Source organism: Penaeus monodon, chromosome 7 (assembly GCF_015228065.2).
Source record: "Penaeus monodon isolate SGIC_2016 chromosome 7, NSTDA_Pmon_1, whole genome shotgun sequence".
Classification (NCBI taxonomy): domain Eukaryota; kingdom Metazoa; phylum Arthropoda; class Malacostraca; order Decapoda; family Penaeidae; genus Penaeus; species Penaeus monodon.
The window spans coordinates 30,643,928-30,659,663 of record NC_051392.1 but is presented as its reverse complement, the minus strand read 5'-3'; positions in this window follow the sequence as shown (position 1 = coordinate 30,659,663).

Genomic DNA, 15,736 nt, shown 5'->3' with positions numbered 1-15,736 from the left:
TTATTTATTTTTTAAATTTTTTTTTATTTTATTTTTAAAAAATTTTGTTAATTTTATTTAAATTTTTTTTTTTTTTTTAAAAAATTTTTTTTAAGTTATTTTTTAATTATATATTTTTTTTTTAATTTTTTTATTTTTTAAAAATTTTATTTTTTTTATTTTTTTTTTTTTTTAAAAATTTTTTATATTTTTTTTGTTTTAAAAAAAAATTTTTTTTTGTTATTTTTTTTTTGGGGTTTTTTCTTGGCCCGTGGACCTCTCCACCATCCTTGCCCTCTCGTTTTCGCTTTTCTTTCCCTTTCCCGCCCCCCTTTTTTGATATTCGCCAGTCTTGTCTTTGGTTTGCCTCTTCCCCTGTTTTCCCATCACCACCCCGTCAGCAGTTTTTTCTCTTTTATTCTCTTCCCCTTAATTTCCTCTTGTTCGTGTTTGTTTTTGGTCTTTGGAAGTAAAAATTTGGCTTGCTGTTATTTTTTATATATCTAACTTTACTATTCATTATTTATATCTTATTTTAATCTTTTTTTTTATTATTTATTTTTATTATTTTTTTTTTTATTTTTATATCTTATTATTTTTATTTATTTTTATATTTATTTTATATATTTTTATAAAACCCTTTATAACTTTATTACATATTACTTATCTTTACCTAATTTTTAAATATTTTATTTTATATATTTTATTTTTTTTTTTCCCATTTTATAAAAAATATTTAAAAATATTATTTTTTTTTTTTTTATTATATATTTATATTCTTTTAAATTTTATATATTAATATAATTTATTTTTTACATTTTAATATAATTTTTTTTTATATTATTTTATTATAATATTATATTCAATTATAAATAATATATATAATATATAAAAAATATATTTATTATATATATATATATATAATATAAATATCCATATTATCCCAATATATATATATATATATATATATTTGTTAGTAAAAAAAAAATATATTAATATTATTATTATATATAAAATTATATAACCTATTTTTTATTTAAAATATATATTTTTATTTATATTATTTTATATTATTTTTTATATATATATTTATATATATATATATATTTTAAATATATATTATATTATATATTTATTTGTTTATTATAATTTAAAAAATTTTAAAAAAATTTATATTATATAATTTAATTATTATATTTTTATTATATATTTATTTTTTTGTTTATTTTTTTTTTATTATTATTTTAATTTTTATAATATATGTAATTTATTTTTTTTTTAATGTTTGTTTTATTTTAATTTATGTTTGTTTGTATATATGTATTAGTTTATGTTATTGTAATTGTATGTATATTGTATGTATTTATGTAAAATTTTTAAAAATTAAAATAAAATATATTTTTTTTTTTATTTTTATTATTTAATTAATTATATGGGTTTTTCAAATTATATGGGAAGCTGCATCAAACCCACCAAATTAAACTATTTTATTCCAAAATTTTCTATTAATTTTCTAATAAACACGAGGTATAGAGCAGACGGAAAATTTATTTTTAACACCTGCCCAAAAAAAGAAAAAAACCAAGATCATCAAAACGGTTTTTGGGAAGCTCTATCTATGACTTAAAGGCCTCCTTCCACCGTTATCCTAACTAATTTATTCAATCATTGAGAGTCAGGCCAGTAAGGAAAGGCGTGTATCCCCATTCGCTACTCCTACCCTATCCTTCCTGCTATAAATACTTACTAGCAGGCTTAACCATATATAAACTCATAAGTAAAACCAAATCATGGATGATTCACTGAAAAATTGGGGGTTGTGTATACAAAGGAAATTTTCTCTTCCTCTCTAACTTAAAAAAAGATTAAGATTTAAAGAAAGACAAAAAATTAATATGAGCAAAAAAATAAATTTACAGCAAAAGCTGTATCATATAGATCTCATTATCAAAACATAAAAAACCACAATGTGAAATTATTTTTTTTTTACAACATTTCGAGCAGAAAAATCTAAAAGCAAAAAAAATGAGAACGCAAGATGTCCAAGCGTGCTACTTGTCCTTGGACAAATTCTGCCACCCAGGTATCTAAACCAATTTGTCATAGATCATAGTACTAGCAATGACTGCTGGATGAAATCAATAGAAAATATGTAAGTGTCAGAGGCCCAGAAAACAGAATAAAATATGCTAAATTTGGATAAGATTAAGCAAAGCAGAACACATCTAAGGGAGTGCATATTATATCAGTGCCAAATTTTATGTGATATTTTGTACAATTTGTGTATATACAGTTGCAGAACAAACTAACAAAAAATCAAAGTAAAAAACAGTGTCCTCTATCAAGAGTCTATTCTAATTAAAATTTTGTATGAAAACATTCCTATAATAAGATAAAGGGAATGGAGGAGGGGAGTAAGTGTTGCTATATAAATCCTTAATGTCCACTGTAAAGAAATCAAGAACATTATTTATATTCACAAAAAGATTCTGAAATAAAATAATACAAAAATAGGGTTTATCTTTAAAAGGAAAACATCACAATAAGCTTAACTCTCTACAACAGCCATAAGTCACAGTGTCACCTGCCCCAGGCAGGAGTATTGATCCATTTGAATAATTTCCAATTTCATTTGACAGATTCAAAAGCTACAATGCTATAATGTTGTTCCTGAAGTAGGTGTGTGGTATATTTATTATTATTATTATTATTATTATTATTATAATAATAATAATAATAATAATAATAATAATAATAAATAATAATAATAATAATAATAATAATAATAATAATAATAATATATAATAATAAAAATAACGACAACAACAACAACAAAACAAAAAACAAAAATAATAACAACAAAAATCATATTCAATAGAAGAAATAATTAATATAATGTCCTAACTTTTGTCTCACATAACCTGCATATACTGCTGACTAAGTTCTCTTTCTCCTTCAAGTCTATTATTCTGGCTTAAAAATATTCCAAAACGCAAGTATATTACAGCATCAAGAGAAAGGATATCAACTTCTAGAAAAGATCTCAATATGTAACAGTTTTCATAAGAATACTCAATAGTGCCAGTAATAAATCACAGTAAACTAATTCTATACCAAGAAATCTGCTAGGTTATAAATGCAATAATTGACTTCAAGCCATTTTAGCAATACAGGTAAGTACTTTAAAAAATAAGTTTTTAAAAAATATACATATCAATGATCATCTACTCTTTTTTACTCTTTTATATGTTTCTATATGAAATGACCTAATACACCTAGTACAATTTCAAAGCTTACTTGCTGTAGTTCTTCCCATTTCAGGTTATAACTTTTTGTGTTACATCAGCACCTAATGCAAAAATGTTTATACAAATGTTCCTGAACATAACTATTTTCTTTTTCTAATTAAAATCCCATACTCCTCTCCCAATCAATCTCTGAATATATTGTCTTACAGATCAGTATAATCCTCCGCCCCTTGATGCTCATTCACACCGAAGCTTTCCATTTGGGGTAGTGCAAATTTTCGCTCAGAGTGTCTTGATCTCATCGCTCTTTACGGAAATATTCTACAGTCTTTCAATGCCTTTCTCAAGTGGACCTGAAAAAGAGAAAAAATATAATAAAACTAAGCCACAAATACACCTATTACATTCGATACATATATATATATATATATAATATATATATATATATATATATATATATATTTTATATATATATATTATATATACATATACATATACATATACATATACATATACATATACATTATATACATATACATTATATACATATACATTATATACATATACATTATATCAATATCAATCAATAACGGGATGCTCATGTTTGAGCATACCGTGCATATCACAAGCATATCACAACATACATTCATACACACAAACAAATACATACACATACTACATACACATACATATCATATACATAAAACATATACAAACACCCCACACCCCACACACACACCCCACACACACACCACACAACCACACACACACACACACTCACACACACATGCACACCACACACACACATACATACACATACACCCACACACCACACACACACACACACACACATATATACAAAACATACATATATATACATAGCATATACACACATATAAATATACATATAAATATACATATACATACATATACATATACATATACATACAGACATATACATACATACACATACAATACATATACATACATATAAATGTATATATATGTTTTTGTCTGTGTCTATGTGTACATGCATATGTCTATCTATGTACATGTGTGTGTGTGTGTGTGTGTGTGTGTGTATGTGTGTGTGTGTGTGTGTGGTGTATCATGTGTGTGTACATGTGTGTGTACATGTGTGTGTGTACATGTGTGTGTGTGTACATGTGTGTGTGGGGTGTGTGTGTGTGTGTGTGTGTGTGTGGGTGTGGGTGTGTGTTGTGGGGTGTGTGTGTGTGGGTGTGTGGTGTGTGTGTGTGTGTGTGTGTGTGTGTTACATAACATGTACATACAATAAAATACATATACATATACATAATACATATACCATACATAATACATAAACATATACATATACATACATATACATATGTATATATATGTTTATGTCTGTGTCTACATACATGTACATACATATACATACATATACATATACATATACATACATATACATACATACACAACATATACATATACAAAAACATACATATACAATGTATATATATGTTTATGTCTGGTCTATGTGTACATGCATATGTCTATCTATGTACGTGTGTGGTGTGTGTGTGTGTGTGTGTGTGTGGTTGTGTGTGTGTGTGTGTGTGTGTGTTGGGGTGTGTGTGTGTGTGTGGGGTGTGTGTGTGTGCGTGTGTGTGTATGTGCGTGTGTGTGTGGCTGTGTGTGTGTGGTGTATGTGTGTTGTATGTGTGTATGTGGGTGATGTGTTGTGATGTGTGTGTGTATGTTTTGTGTATGTGTTTGTGTATGTGTGTGTATGGTTTGTGTATGTGGGGTGTCTGTGTGTGTGTGTGTGTGTCTGTGTATGTGTGTGTGTGTGTCTGTGTATGTTGTGTGTGTGTCTTGTGTGTGTGTGTATGTGTGTTATGTGTTGTGTAGTGTGTATGTGTATGTGGTGGTGTGTGTGTGTGGGTGTGTGTGTGGTGTGTGTGTGTGTGTTGTGTGTGTGTGTGTGTGTGTGCATGTGTGTGTGCGTGTGGTGTGGGATGGTGCATGGTGTGTGATGTGTGTGTGCAGTGGTGCTGTGTGTTGTGTGTGTGCATGTGGTGGTGTGCATGTGTGGTGTCTGTGCATGTGTGTGTGTGTGTGGGATGTGTGTGTGTGTGTGTGTGTGTGTGTGGTGTGTGTGTGTGTGGGGTGTGTGTTTGTGTGTGTGTGTGTGTGTGTGTGTGGGGTGTGTGTGTGTGTGGTGTGGGGTTTTGTGTGGTGTGTGGGGGTGTGTGTTTGTGTGTGTGTGGTGTGTGGCATGTGTGTGTGTGTGTGCATGTGTGTGTGTGGTGTGTGTTTGTGTGTGTGGTGTGTGTATGTGGTGTGCGTGTGGTGTGTGCATGTGGTGTTTTGTGGGCAGTGTGTGTGTGTGTGTGCATGGTGTGTGTACGTGTGTGTGTGTGTGATGTGTGTGTGTGCATGGGTGTGTACATGTGTGTGGGGTCATGTGTGTGTGTATGTGTGTGTGTACAGTGTTTGTCATGTGGTGTACATGTGTGTGTACTGTGTGTGTGTGTGTTGTGTGTGTGTGTGTGTGTGTGTGTGTGGTGTGTGGTGTGTGTGTGGTGTGTGTGTGTGTGTGTGTACATGTATGTGTAATGATGTGTAATGTATGTGGACATGTTGTGTCTTTTATATGGTACATTAATATGTACATATATGTGTACTATATGTGAGTACATGTTGTGTACATGTATATGTGTACATGTATATGTGTACATATTGTTTTACAATGTATAGTACATATATGTGTACTCAATGTGAGTGTTTATGAGTGTATATGTGTATGTATGTGTATATATAGGTCTGTGTGTGGTTGTGTTTATGTGTAATGTATGTGTATTATACTATATAGCTGTATGTAATGTATATGTTATGTGTATATGTATGCATATGTATGTGTAGTGCATGTGCATGTACAGGTGCATGTGCATGTGCATGTACATGTGCAGGGACATGTGCATGTGCAGTGCATGTGCACATGTATGTGTATGTATTGGGGTATGTGTGTGTATGTTTGTATGTATGTATGAGATTATATGGGTTGTGTGTGTGTGTGTGGGTGTTCTATCTGTATCATCCATGTATCTACATGTTATATATACAGAATGTGAAGGGTCAAAAAGGAAGGACCCGAATATGGAAAACAAGAGTTCTTTTCCACAATTGGTTTTCCATTTATATAAAATTTTGTATCTGTAATTTTTATTCAACACTAAGCGCAAGCAATCCCACGAGTGTACAAATTAAACTACAACAGGTTTCCAGCCAAGGATGTGATTTGCGCGTGTGATGTCAGGGTTTCGAGCTGGGATCATCTTAACGCATCTTTGTGAAATTTTTACTTTCCCGCAACCATTTTTATGAATGGATAGTGGCAAATTCTGGTCATATAAAGAAAACAATTATTAAAAATATAAAGAACACTGTGAGCCTCTGGCAAACAATATAAAACGAATGTATAGATTAATGCATATAAGTCACCAACCTTCAATAGTAGTTGTTCATCAGTTCCAAAATTAACTGGCTGGAGTATTGACTCGAGTTAATTAAGCCCTCAAAAGATCCTGACAATGGAATGCCTTGTTTTTGCCATGTCCATAAACCTGCACAAAAAATGTATCAAACTTGGACTTGATAACAAAACTGATTCCTACTTTTTTTTTTTTTCCTTTTTTCAGCTACTTCTTAAAAACCAAAATTGGCAGACTTACACTACAATTTATTCCCAAACTTTTCATAAAATAAAAAAAGGGAATTTAGGAAATTCCTGGAAAAATGAAAGCCTGAAGAATGAAATTGGCAAAAACTCGGGCCATCATTCATATGCATCCGGGACCATAGGTGTTGAATATGCGTCCCCACTCCACCTCGTTTTCTCTTGTTTTTCATACGATATCCCAAAGTCTCTGTCCCTCCTTAGCTTCATCATAAACATCCCCGTGGTCCTGAAAAATAACCAAAATGGCAGGCAAACAACTCATCTAAACGTTTTTAAAAGGGGTACCCCCCTTCAAATACTACTGAAACCCTACAAAAAAAAAATCGAAAAAGACAAAAAAAAATCAAATCAGACAAACAAATTTTAAAGGGAATCACTTTCAGCCACTCTGCCCAAAGGGACTTTCAATGAAAAATGATTCGCAGAATTTTGAATGTTTAAACCCCTAACAAAAATTTTTCCCCCTATTTAAAGGGAAAGTTAACCAAAAGGGGGTGTTTTTATTCACCCAAAATATCCTCCTTTCCCAAAAAATTAAAAAAACCCAAAGGAATATATAAAGACGTTATGTTTTTATATAATTTTAAAATTTAAATTGTTTTTGATAAATACCAAAAATTATATAAAAAAAAAATCAATATAATAATTCTTTACCCAGTATCAAGTAAGAAATTCATCATATTTTCAATTTATTCACCCCTATCAATATTAGGGGGGTTTTTAATTAAAAATACAGGTTTTTAAAAAAAAAAAAAATATAAAAAAAAATTTTATTTTTCAAAATAAGGGATCACCTATAGGATTGCCCATGACCCCATAATTCTCTGTCTGAGGAGCATTTCCCGGGTTCCATCCCTTTCTGAGGGTGGCAACCCAAAACCCTCCCCCCCCAACACGTTTTGCAAGGCCTGTAAGCCCAAAACACAGTTTGAGTTCCTATTTTAATTTTGAATTTTAAAAACTTAAAACTTAATTTTTCCCACTTTTCAATTTATATATATTTATATATAATATAATATTTTAAAATATTTATATAAATTCTATAAAATATATATATTATATTTATATTACAAATATTTTTTTCCATAATATTTATACATAATATTATATATACATAATATATATTTTTAATATTATAAAATATATATAAAATTAATATATATATAATATTATATATATATTATATACGAATATAAAATATATATTATATACTTTAAATATATTATAAAATATTTTATATATACATAATATATATTAAAATTTTCAAAAATTTTATATATTTTATACAAATATATATTTTTTATACATAATAATATATATATACATAATTTTAAATACCCTTTAATAATATATATATACAAAAATATAATATTTTAATATTATTATATATCATATAAAATTTTATATATTCTATATATATATTTATTTATATTATTATATTATATTTTTTTAATATAATATATATATATTATAATATTTTACCCAAAAATATTTTTAAACAAATATTAAAATATACTAATAAAAATTTAACTTTAAATATTAATATCCCAAAAATATATATATATACTAATATATATATATATACATAATATAAAATTAAATATTTATATATATTATATATTGTGGGGGTGTGGTGTGGGGTGTTGTGTGTGTGTGTGTGTGTGTTTTGTGGTGTGTGTTTTGTGTGGTGTGTGTGTGTTTTTGTTGTTGTAGTATGTATTTTTATGTATTTTATGTTGTATTTATTATTTTTTGTATTAATTTTTATTTTTTATATAAAAATATATATTTTTTAATATTATATATCTATATATTATATATAACATATAAAATAAAACCTATATAATAAAAATTACATATATATTTTTTCATAATATATTTTAATAATTAATTATATACAAAAATTTTAATTTAATATTATATATAATAATTTAAAATTATATATTATATAAAATTTTAAAATATAATAATTTTTATATAATATTTTAGCTATATATTTTATAAAACCCAAATAATATGTAAAAATATATATATTTTACAATTATATAAAAGATATATATAAAAATTAAAATTATAAAATATTTTATATATATTTATTTATAAAAATAGTATATTATAATATAAAATATTTAATATTAATTATATATATTTAAAATATTTTTATATAATATATATATATAAATTATACATATATATTTTTTAATATATACATAAAAATATTACATATATACATTTTATATAATTTTCCCATTTTTTTAATTTAAAATTTTTTTTTTTAACTTTTTAAACATAATATATAAAAATAATATACATATATAAAATATTTTATAATATTTAATTATTATATTTTTTTTTTTTTTTTTTTTTTTTAAAAAGCCATTCTTTCCCACTGCGGGAAAATTTAGGCCTCTTTTCAATTCATTATGGGGGTTTTGGGGCAGTGCCCCCCTTTGCCGTTTGGGGATGCCCCTTCTTAACCCCCCCGGGGTTTTACGCCACGGCGGTGATTTCCCCTACAACATGCGCTAACTTTCTAAAGGCGAAGTCTTTCTGGGTGGGCCCCAATCAAGGTGAAATTCCTTCCCCAAAGGGAAAAAACAACGCCCCAGCCAGTGACTCAAACCCCTCAAAAATTCAGTTTTGCCGTCGTGCCTATATATATATAAAATAAATATATTTTAATTATTATATATATTATAATATATATAATAAAATAATATTTACACCCCCATATATTAAACAATTATACATATACATATACACAAAAACATATAAAACATTACAAAACAATTAAAACATATTTAAAACATATAAAAAATAAAATTTTAATACATATACATAACCTATACAATCCCAATAGAACATATACATAAATCCCTATCATTAAAATTAAACATATAAAACATATATAATACTAACAGACATTACATATAAAAAAACATATATATAAAATTTTATATACATATACTATAATATACATAAATTACATACAATATATCATATATATACAATATTACATAAAACGACATTTACTAAAAATATATATAAATATTATATATATATAATATATATCTATTTTTTATAATATATTACACATATTTTTAAACATTATAAAACCCCTATACATATCCCTATCATATAATATATATACAAAAATTTTATATAAAACATATACTTTAAAATATATATATACATATAAAATACATATTATATATATATGTTTTTGTGTGTGTGAAATATGAAATATATTTTTTTTTTTCCTTTTTTTTTCTTTTCTTTTTTTTCTTTTCTTTTTTTTTCTTTCTTTTCTTTTTTTCCCTTTTCTTTCTTTCTTTCCTTTTTTTCCTTTTCTTTATTTTTTCTCTTTTTTTTTTTTTTTTCCGGGGGTTTGTCTGAGCCCCCGTGGTCCCAGCATGTTTACAAATTGTATTTTTTTCATGTTGTGATGCTCTTGGAGTGGTACATGGGGGGGTTTCCCCATTTCCCTTTCCCCCGGAGAGAGGGGCCGGTTTTTACCTTTTGGGGTTATTCATTTCCATTTTTTTTCCGGGTTTGGGACCAGCACTGATTTGGGGTTGGCTTGGCCACCCATGGCTAAGTGGGGCAGCCCCAAAGGTAAAGGGTTCCTTCCCCAAGGGAACAACGCGCGGGGCCTGACTAAAACCCTCAAAAATCAGATTCCCCGTCGTGCCGTCTTGAGTCCGTTTCTCTAACCACTGGGGCCAACAAAATCCACAAATCGATATCAAAAAAAACATTTCTAAAGTCCTGAGGGAGCTCTGCAGCCGGCCCTTCTGCAGCCTCGCCTTCTGCAGCCCCCCTTCTGCAGCCCGCCTTCTGCGCCCCCCTTCTGCAGCCTCGTTTTTCTGCGGGCCTCGTCTTCTGCGGGCCTCACCCTGCCCCATCCTCGTGGCGACGTGTTCATCCTCACGGTTGCGGGTCCTTCTTTTTACTTTCCCACTTTTGTTTTCCTGGGCCTTTGCCATGTCTCCCCGGGCGTTGCCATACTGCCCAATTTTCTTTGCAATAACTCATATTCAAATGTGCCCCCGGGTTTTTAAACTGCATCTGGGTTCCATAAAAAGAATTTTACCCCAAATATGGGAACCCGGGAACTCCACTGGGGGTTTCCCCCTTGGGGTTTTTTCCCACTGTGTCCCTGCAGTGAACATCTCCTGACCTTTCCCCTTTAATGCATTTTTTTGGGGCTAAAAATTTTTAAACCGGAGGCTGTATCCCCAAACCCCCTAAGTTTTTTCCTATCCATAGGTCCCCAAATGCAGATTGATTGCTTCCTAAACTCAGGGGGCCCTATTGGGTGGGGTTTCACAGCCAATACATGTTTATTTAATTGGATTTTTTCATGTTGTGATGCTTTTTGGGTGAGTACGTGGTGGGGTTTCCCCATTTCCCTTTCCAGGGAGAGTGCCGGGGGTTTAACCTTTTTTAGGTAATCATTCTCTCAAATTTTATCCGGGGCTTGGGACCACCCTGACTTGGGTTGGCTTGGGCACCCAGGGGCTAGGTGGGCCCAAATCGAGGGAATTCCTTCCCAAAGGGGGAACCTCGCCGGCCGGGACTCGAACCCTCGAATCAGATTGCCGTCATGAAAGTTTTTGAGTTCGAAGCTTTTAATATTGGGGCCACCGCACCCTTGGGGGTTCATGGGTTTCCCCATGATTTTTTTTTTGGAAATTTTAAAGAGCGGGGGTTTTGGCCATTGCCTTCCCCCCTTTTTTTTTTTTTTTTCTTTTTAAACCCGGGCACGGACTTGGGCGGGGTTTTATCCACCAAAGGGGCAGGAAAGGGAAATCGGGGTGAATTTCCCCTTGCCCAAGGGAACAACGTCCCGGGCCCGGTGACTAAAACCCCTGGGAACTCAGATTGCCGTCGTGACGTCTTGAGTCCCCTCTAACTTTTGGGCCCCCGGGCGGCCCCAAAAAAAAAATTATCATCATCATTTAACGGTAGGTTCATGTCAGCCGCCGGGGGTAAAAAGAAATGATACTAAATTTGCATTTTTCCAGTTGTGAGGGCTCTTGGAGTGATTACGTGGTGGGTTCCCCATTTTCCCTTTCCACGGGGGGGTTTGCTGGTCTTCCCTTTTTTAGGAAAATCATTCTCTCTATTTTACCCGGGTTTTTGGGGCCCCAGAAACTGACTTGACTGGTTTGGGGCCAAACCCAGTGGCGGGGGGGCGGGGAAATCGAGAAAAAGTTCCTTCCCCAAGGGAAACACGCGGCGGTCGGCGACTCCAAACCCCCGAACCCAAATTTTGCCCGTCGTGACAGTCTCAAACCCAAACCTCAAAACCATTCGACCCCCCCGGGGGCCTTTTATATTATATATATATATATAAAATTTTTATAATATATATATATATATAATTATATATAAAATATATATTATATATATATGTATGTAGGTTGTTTTATTATATATATTAAAAAAAAATTTAAATATATATATATTTTTATATAATATAATATTTTAATTTATATACATATATTTTTATGTTTTTTAATATATTTATATATGTATGTAAAATATAAAATTATATGTTATATAATTATATGTATATATTTTTATATATAAAAATTATATATATATATAAAATATATATATATATATATATATATATATATATATATATTTATATATTTTACATGTCCATGTACATGTACATAAAACATGTACATACACACACACACACACACACACCACACACACCACACCCACACAAAACACACAAAAACCCCAAAACCACACACACACACACACACACAACACTACCCCACAAACACACATACCCCCACACACCCAAAATACACACACACACACACCCCTTCCACAAAAACCACAAAAATACACAAAAAATACAACACATCCCCAACCTAACACACAACACACACAAAAACACACATCCCAAAACATAAAAAACCATACACACAAATCACACAAAACCCCAACATCCCACCAAACACAAAAAATACACACACATACACACACATACCCACACTTTACCCCCACATACACCCCAATACAAAAACCCCTACAAAACCCCTACACACACAAACACACATACACACACATAAACAACTTTACACACACACCCCAAACAAATACACACCATACAAAACACTTACCACCAAACCAAAATACACAAAACTTCCCGGGGATTTTACCCCCTTTTTTTTGTGTTGTGTTTTTGTTTTGGGTTTTTTGTTTTTTGTGTTTTTTGTGTGGTGTTGGGGGTTGTGTGTTTGGTGTGTGTGTGTGGTTGTGTTGTGTGTTTTTGTTTTTGGTGTGTGTGTTTTTTGGGGGTTTTTGGTGTGTGGGGGGTTTTGGGGGTGTGGGGGGGTTTTTTGGGGTTTGTGGGGGTTTTTTTGGTTTTTTGGTTTTTGTGGGGTTTTTGTGTGTGTTTTGTGGTTTTGGTGTGTTTTTTGTTGTGTGTTTTGGTTTTGGGGTGGTGTGTTTTGGGGTTGTTTTTGGTGTGTGGGTGGGTGTGTTTTGCAAGGTGTGTGTGTTTTCCCCATATGTGTGTGGTTGAAATATGTGGGGTTTTGTGGGGAAATTTTTGGTTTTTTGTGTGTGTTTTTGTGCATAGGGTTTTTGTGTTTTTGTGTGTGTGTTGTGTTTTGTTTTTTGTGTGTGTTGTATTTTGGTGTGTGTGTGTTTTGTGTGTGTGTTTTGTGTGTGTTTTTGTGTGTTTTTTTGTGTGTGTGAGGGCGCGCGTGCGCACTGTTGTTTAATAAAAAATTTTTAAAAAATATATATATATATATTTTATATATTTTATTATATATATTATAAAATTATATATATATATATTTTTATATAAAAATCATACTACATACATACATCCATACATCCCATACATCATACATCCATACAAATACAACATCCCCAACATACAGACAGACATCCCGAGAGACACACAGACATATTCTTTTTTTCAAATGGAAAAATAAAAACCCTTTTAAAATTTTTTTTAAAAAAAAAATTTTGTGTGTGTGTGTGTATATATATATATATAAAATTATAAAAATATTTTAATATAAAATTATATATATATATTATATATATATTTTAAATATAATATATATATGTTTTATATATATATTAAGCCCTTCCATTTTACACTCACCTTTTTCTTAATACCCATTTTTTCCCGAAAAAACAAAATGAAAGCCTCACCAAGCATTTTATTGCCCAAAAAATTTGTATTGGCCCTTGATGGTCTTGGGGGTTGTACATGTATTTTGGTGGTGGGGCGGGGCTTCCCAAAGGTAGATCTGGAAGTTAAAAATTTAAATTTCCACTATACGTTTTTTCCACTTTAAGAATCAGTCCTTTTTAAAAAAGTTTGAAAAACAAGTTATTAGAAGAAAAACCCCAAAACCACCCAAATTTTCTTACTTGATCAACCCCAATGTAGAGAGGGTTTTACAATATCATGATGGATGAGCTCAAAGTTTTCCCCCGGGCCCAAACCAAAGCTAAAAAAAAATTTTTTTACGTCCTGTGGAAAAAATTGGGCCAACCCCAATTACTTCTTGCCCCTCCATCATCAAAAGATCAAACCAAAGTGAAAAACCCCCAAAGCCAACCCTCCGGGTTTTCTGGGATGCCTAATGTTTTCTAAGTAGCTTTTATCCCAAAAATGCTTATATGATTCCCCTGTAGTACCCCCTATCACCATAAACCCGAAACAAAATTTTAAGAGCCCTGACTGACTTCCCAGACTGGAGGGATGAACTTTGCCCATGGGGTTTTTAAGGGCCCAAAAGTCCCCCATTATTATTTCTTGTGCGTGTTTTGTGTCGTACCTTTTTGTAAGTTCTGAGTGGGATGTCTTTTATTGTTTTTGGGGCATGCAAAAAACTATTTTGAATGCGAAAGTGTATGTTTTTGTTTTTGGTTTTTGTTTTTGTTTATGTTTATGGTTTGTTTTTAAAGTTTTTTGTTTATGTTTCTGTTTATGTTTTTTTTTACGTGAAAAAGTGAATTTTGAAAATTTAATGTTTTATGTGTTTTTGTTGTTTATTTTGGGAAGGGGTCTTTTGCAAAGTGCCACCGGTGTGGGTGTGTGTAGGGGGGGGGGGGGCTTGGGTTGTGTGGGGGCCTTTTGGGGTGGTGGGCATGGGGCATGGGGTGGTGTAGGTTTGTGGGGAATTTGGGGTATTGGGGGTTTTGGGGGTGTTTGTTGGTGGGGGTTTTGTGTGTGTGTGGTGTGGGGTTGGGGTGTGTGTGTGTGTGTGTGTGTGGGTGTGTGGGTGTGTGTGTGTGAGAAGAGTGAGGGAGAATGAAATTTAAAATCAGTAGTGGAGTGGGGGGGAGAGGGGAGTGAGTGAGATGAAAAGTGAGAGTGAGAGTGAAGTGGGGGTGAGTGGGAGTGGGGTTTGGGGGTGGGGAATTTAGAGTGGGGGTGGGGTGGGATGGGGTGGAGTGGGGGAGTGAAGTTGGGGGTGGGAGTGGGAGTAGAGTTAGGTGGGAGTGGGTGGGAGGAGAGTGAAGTGGGGGTGGGGGAGTGGGGTGGGAGTGGGAGTGGGATGGGATAGGGGTGGGAGTTTGGGGGGGGAGGGGGGGTGGAGGGGAGAGGGGGGAGGGGGAGTGAGGGGTGAGAGGTGAAGTGAGAGTGGGGGTGGGGGTGGGAGTGGGGGTGGGAGGGGGGAGTGAGGTGACAGGGACAGTGACAGTTACAGTGAGTTTAAGTGTAATTGTCCCGGCAATGCTAGTGGGAGTGCGAGCCCAAATATAAGTCTAATCCCAAATATAAGTA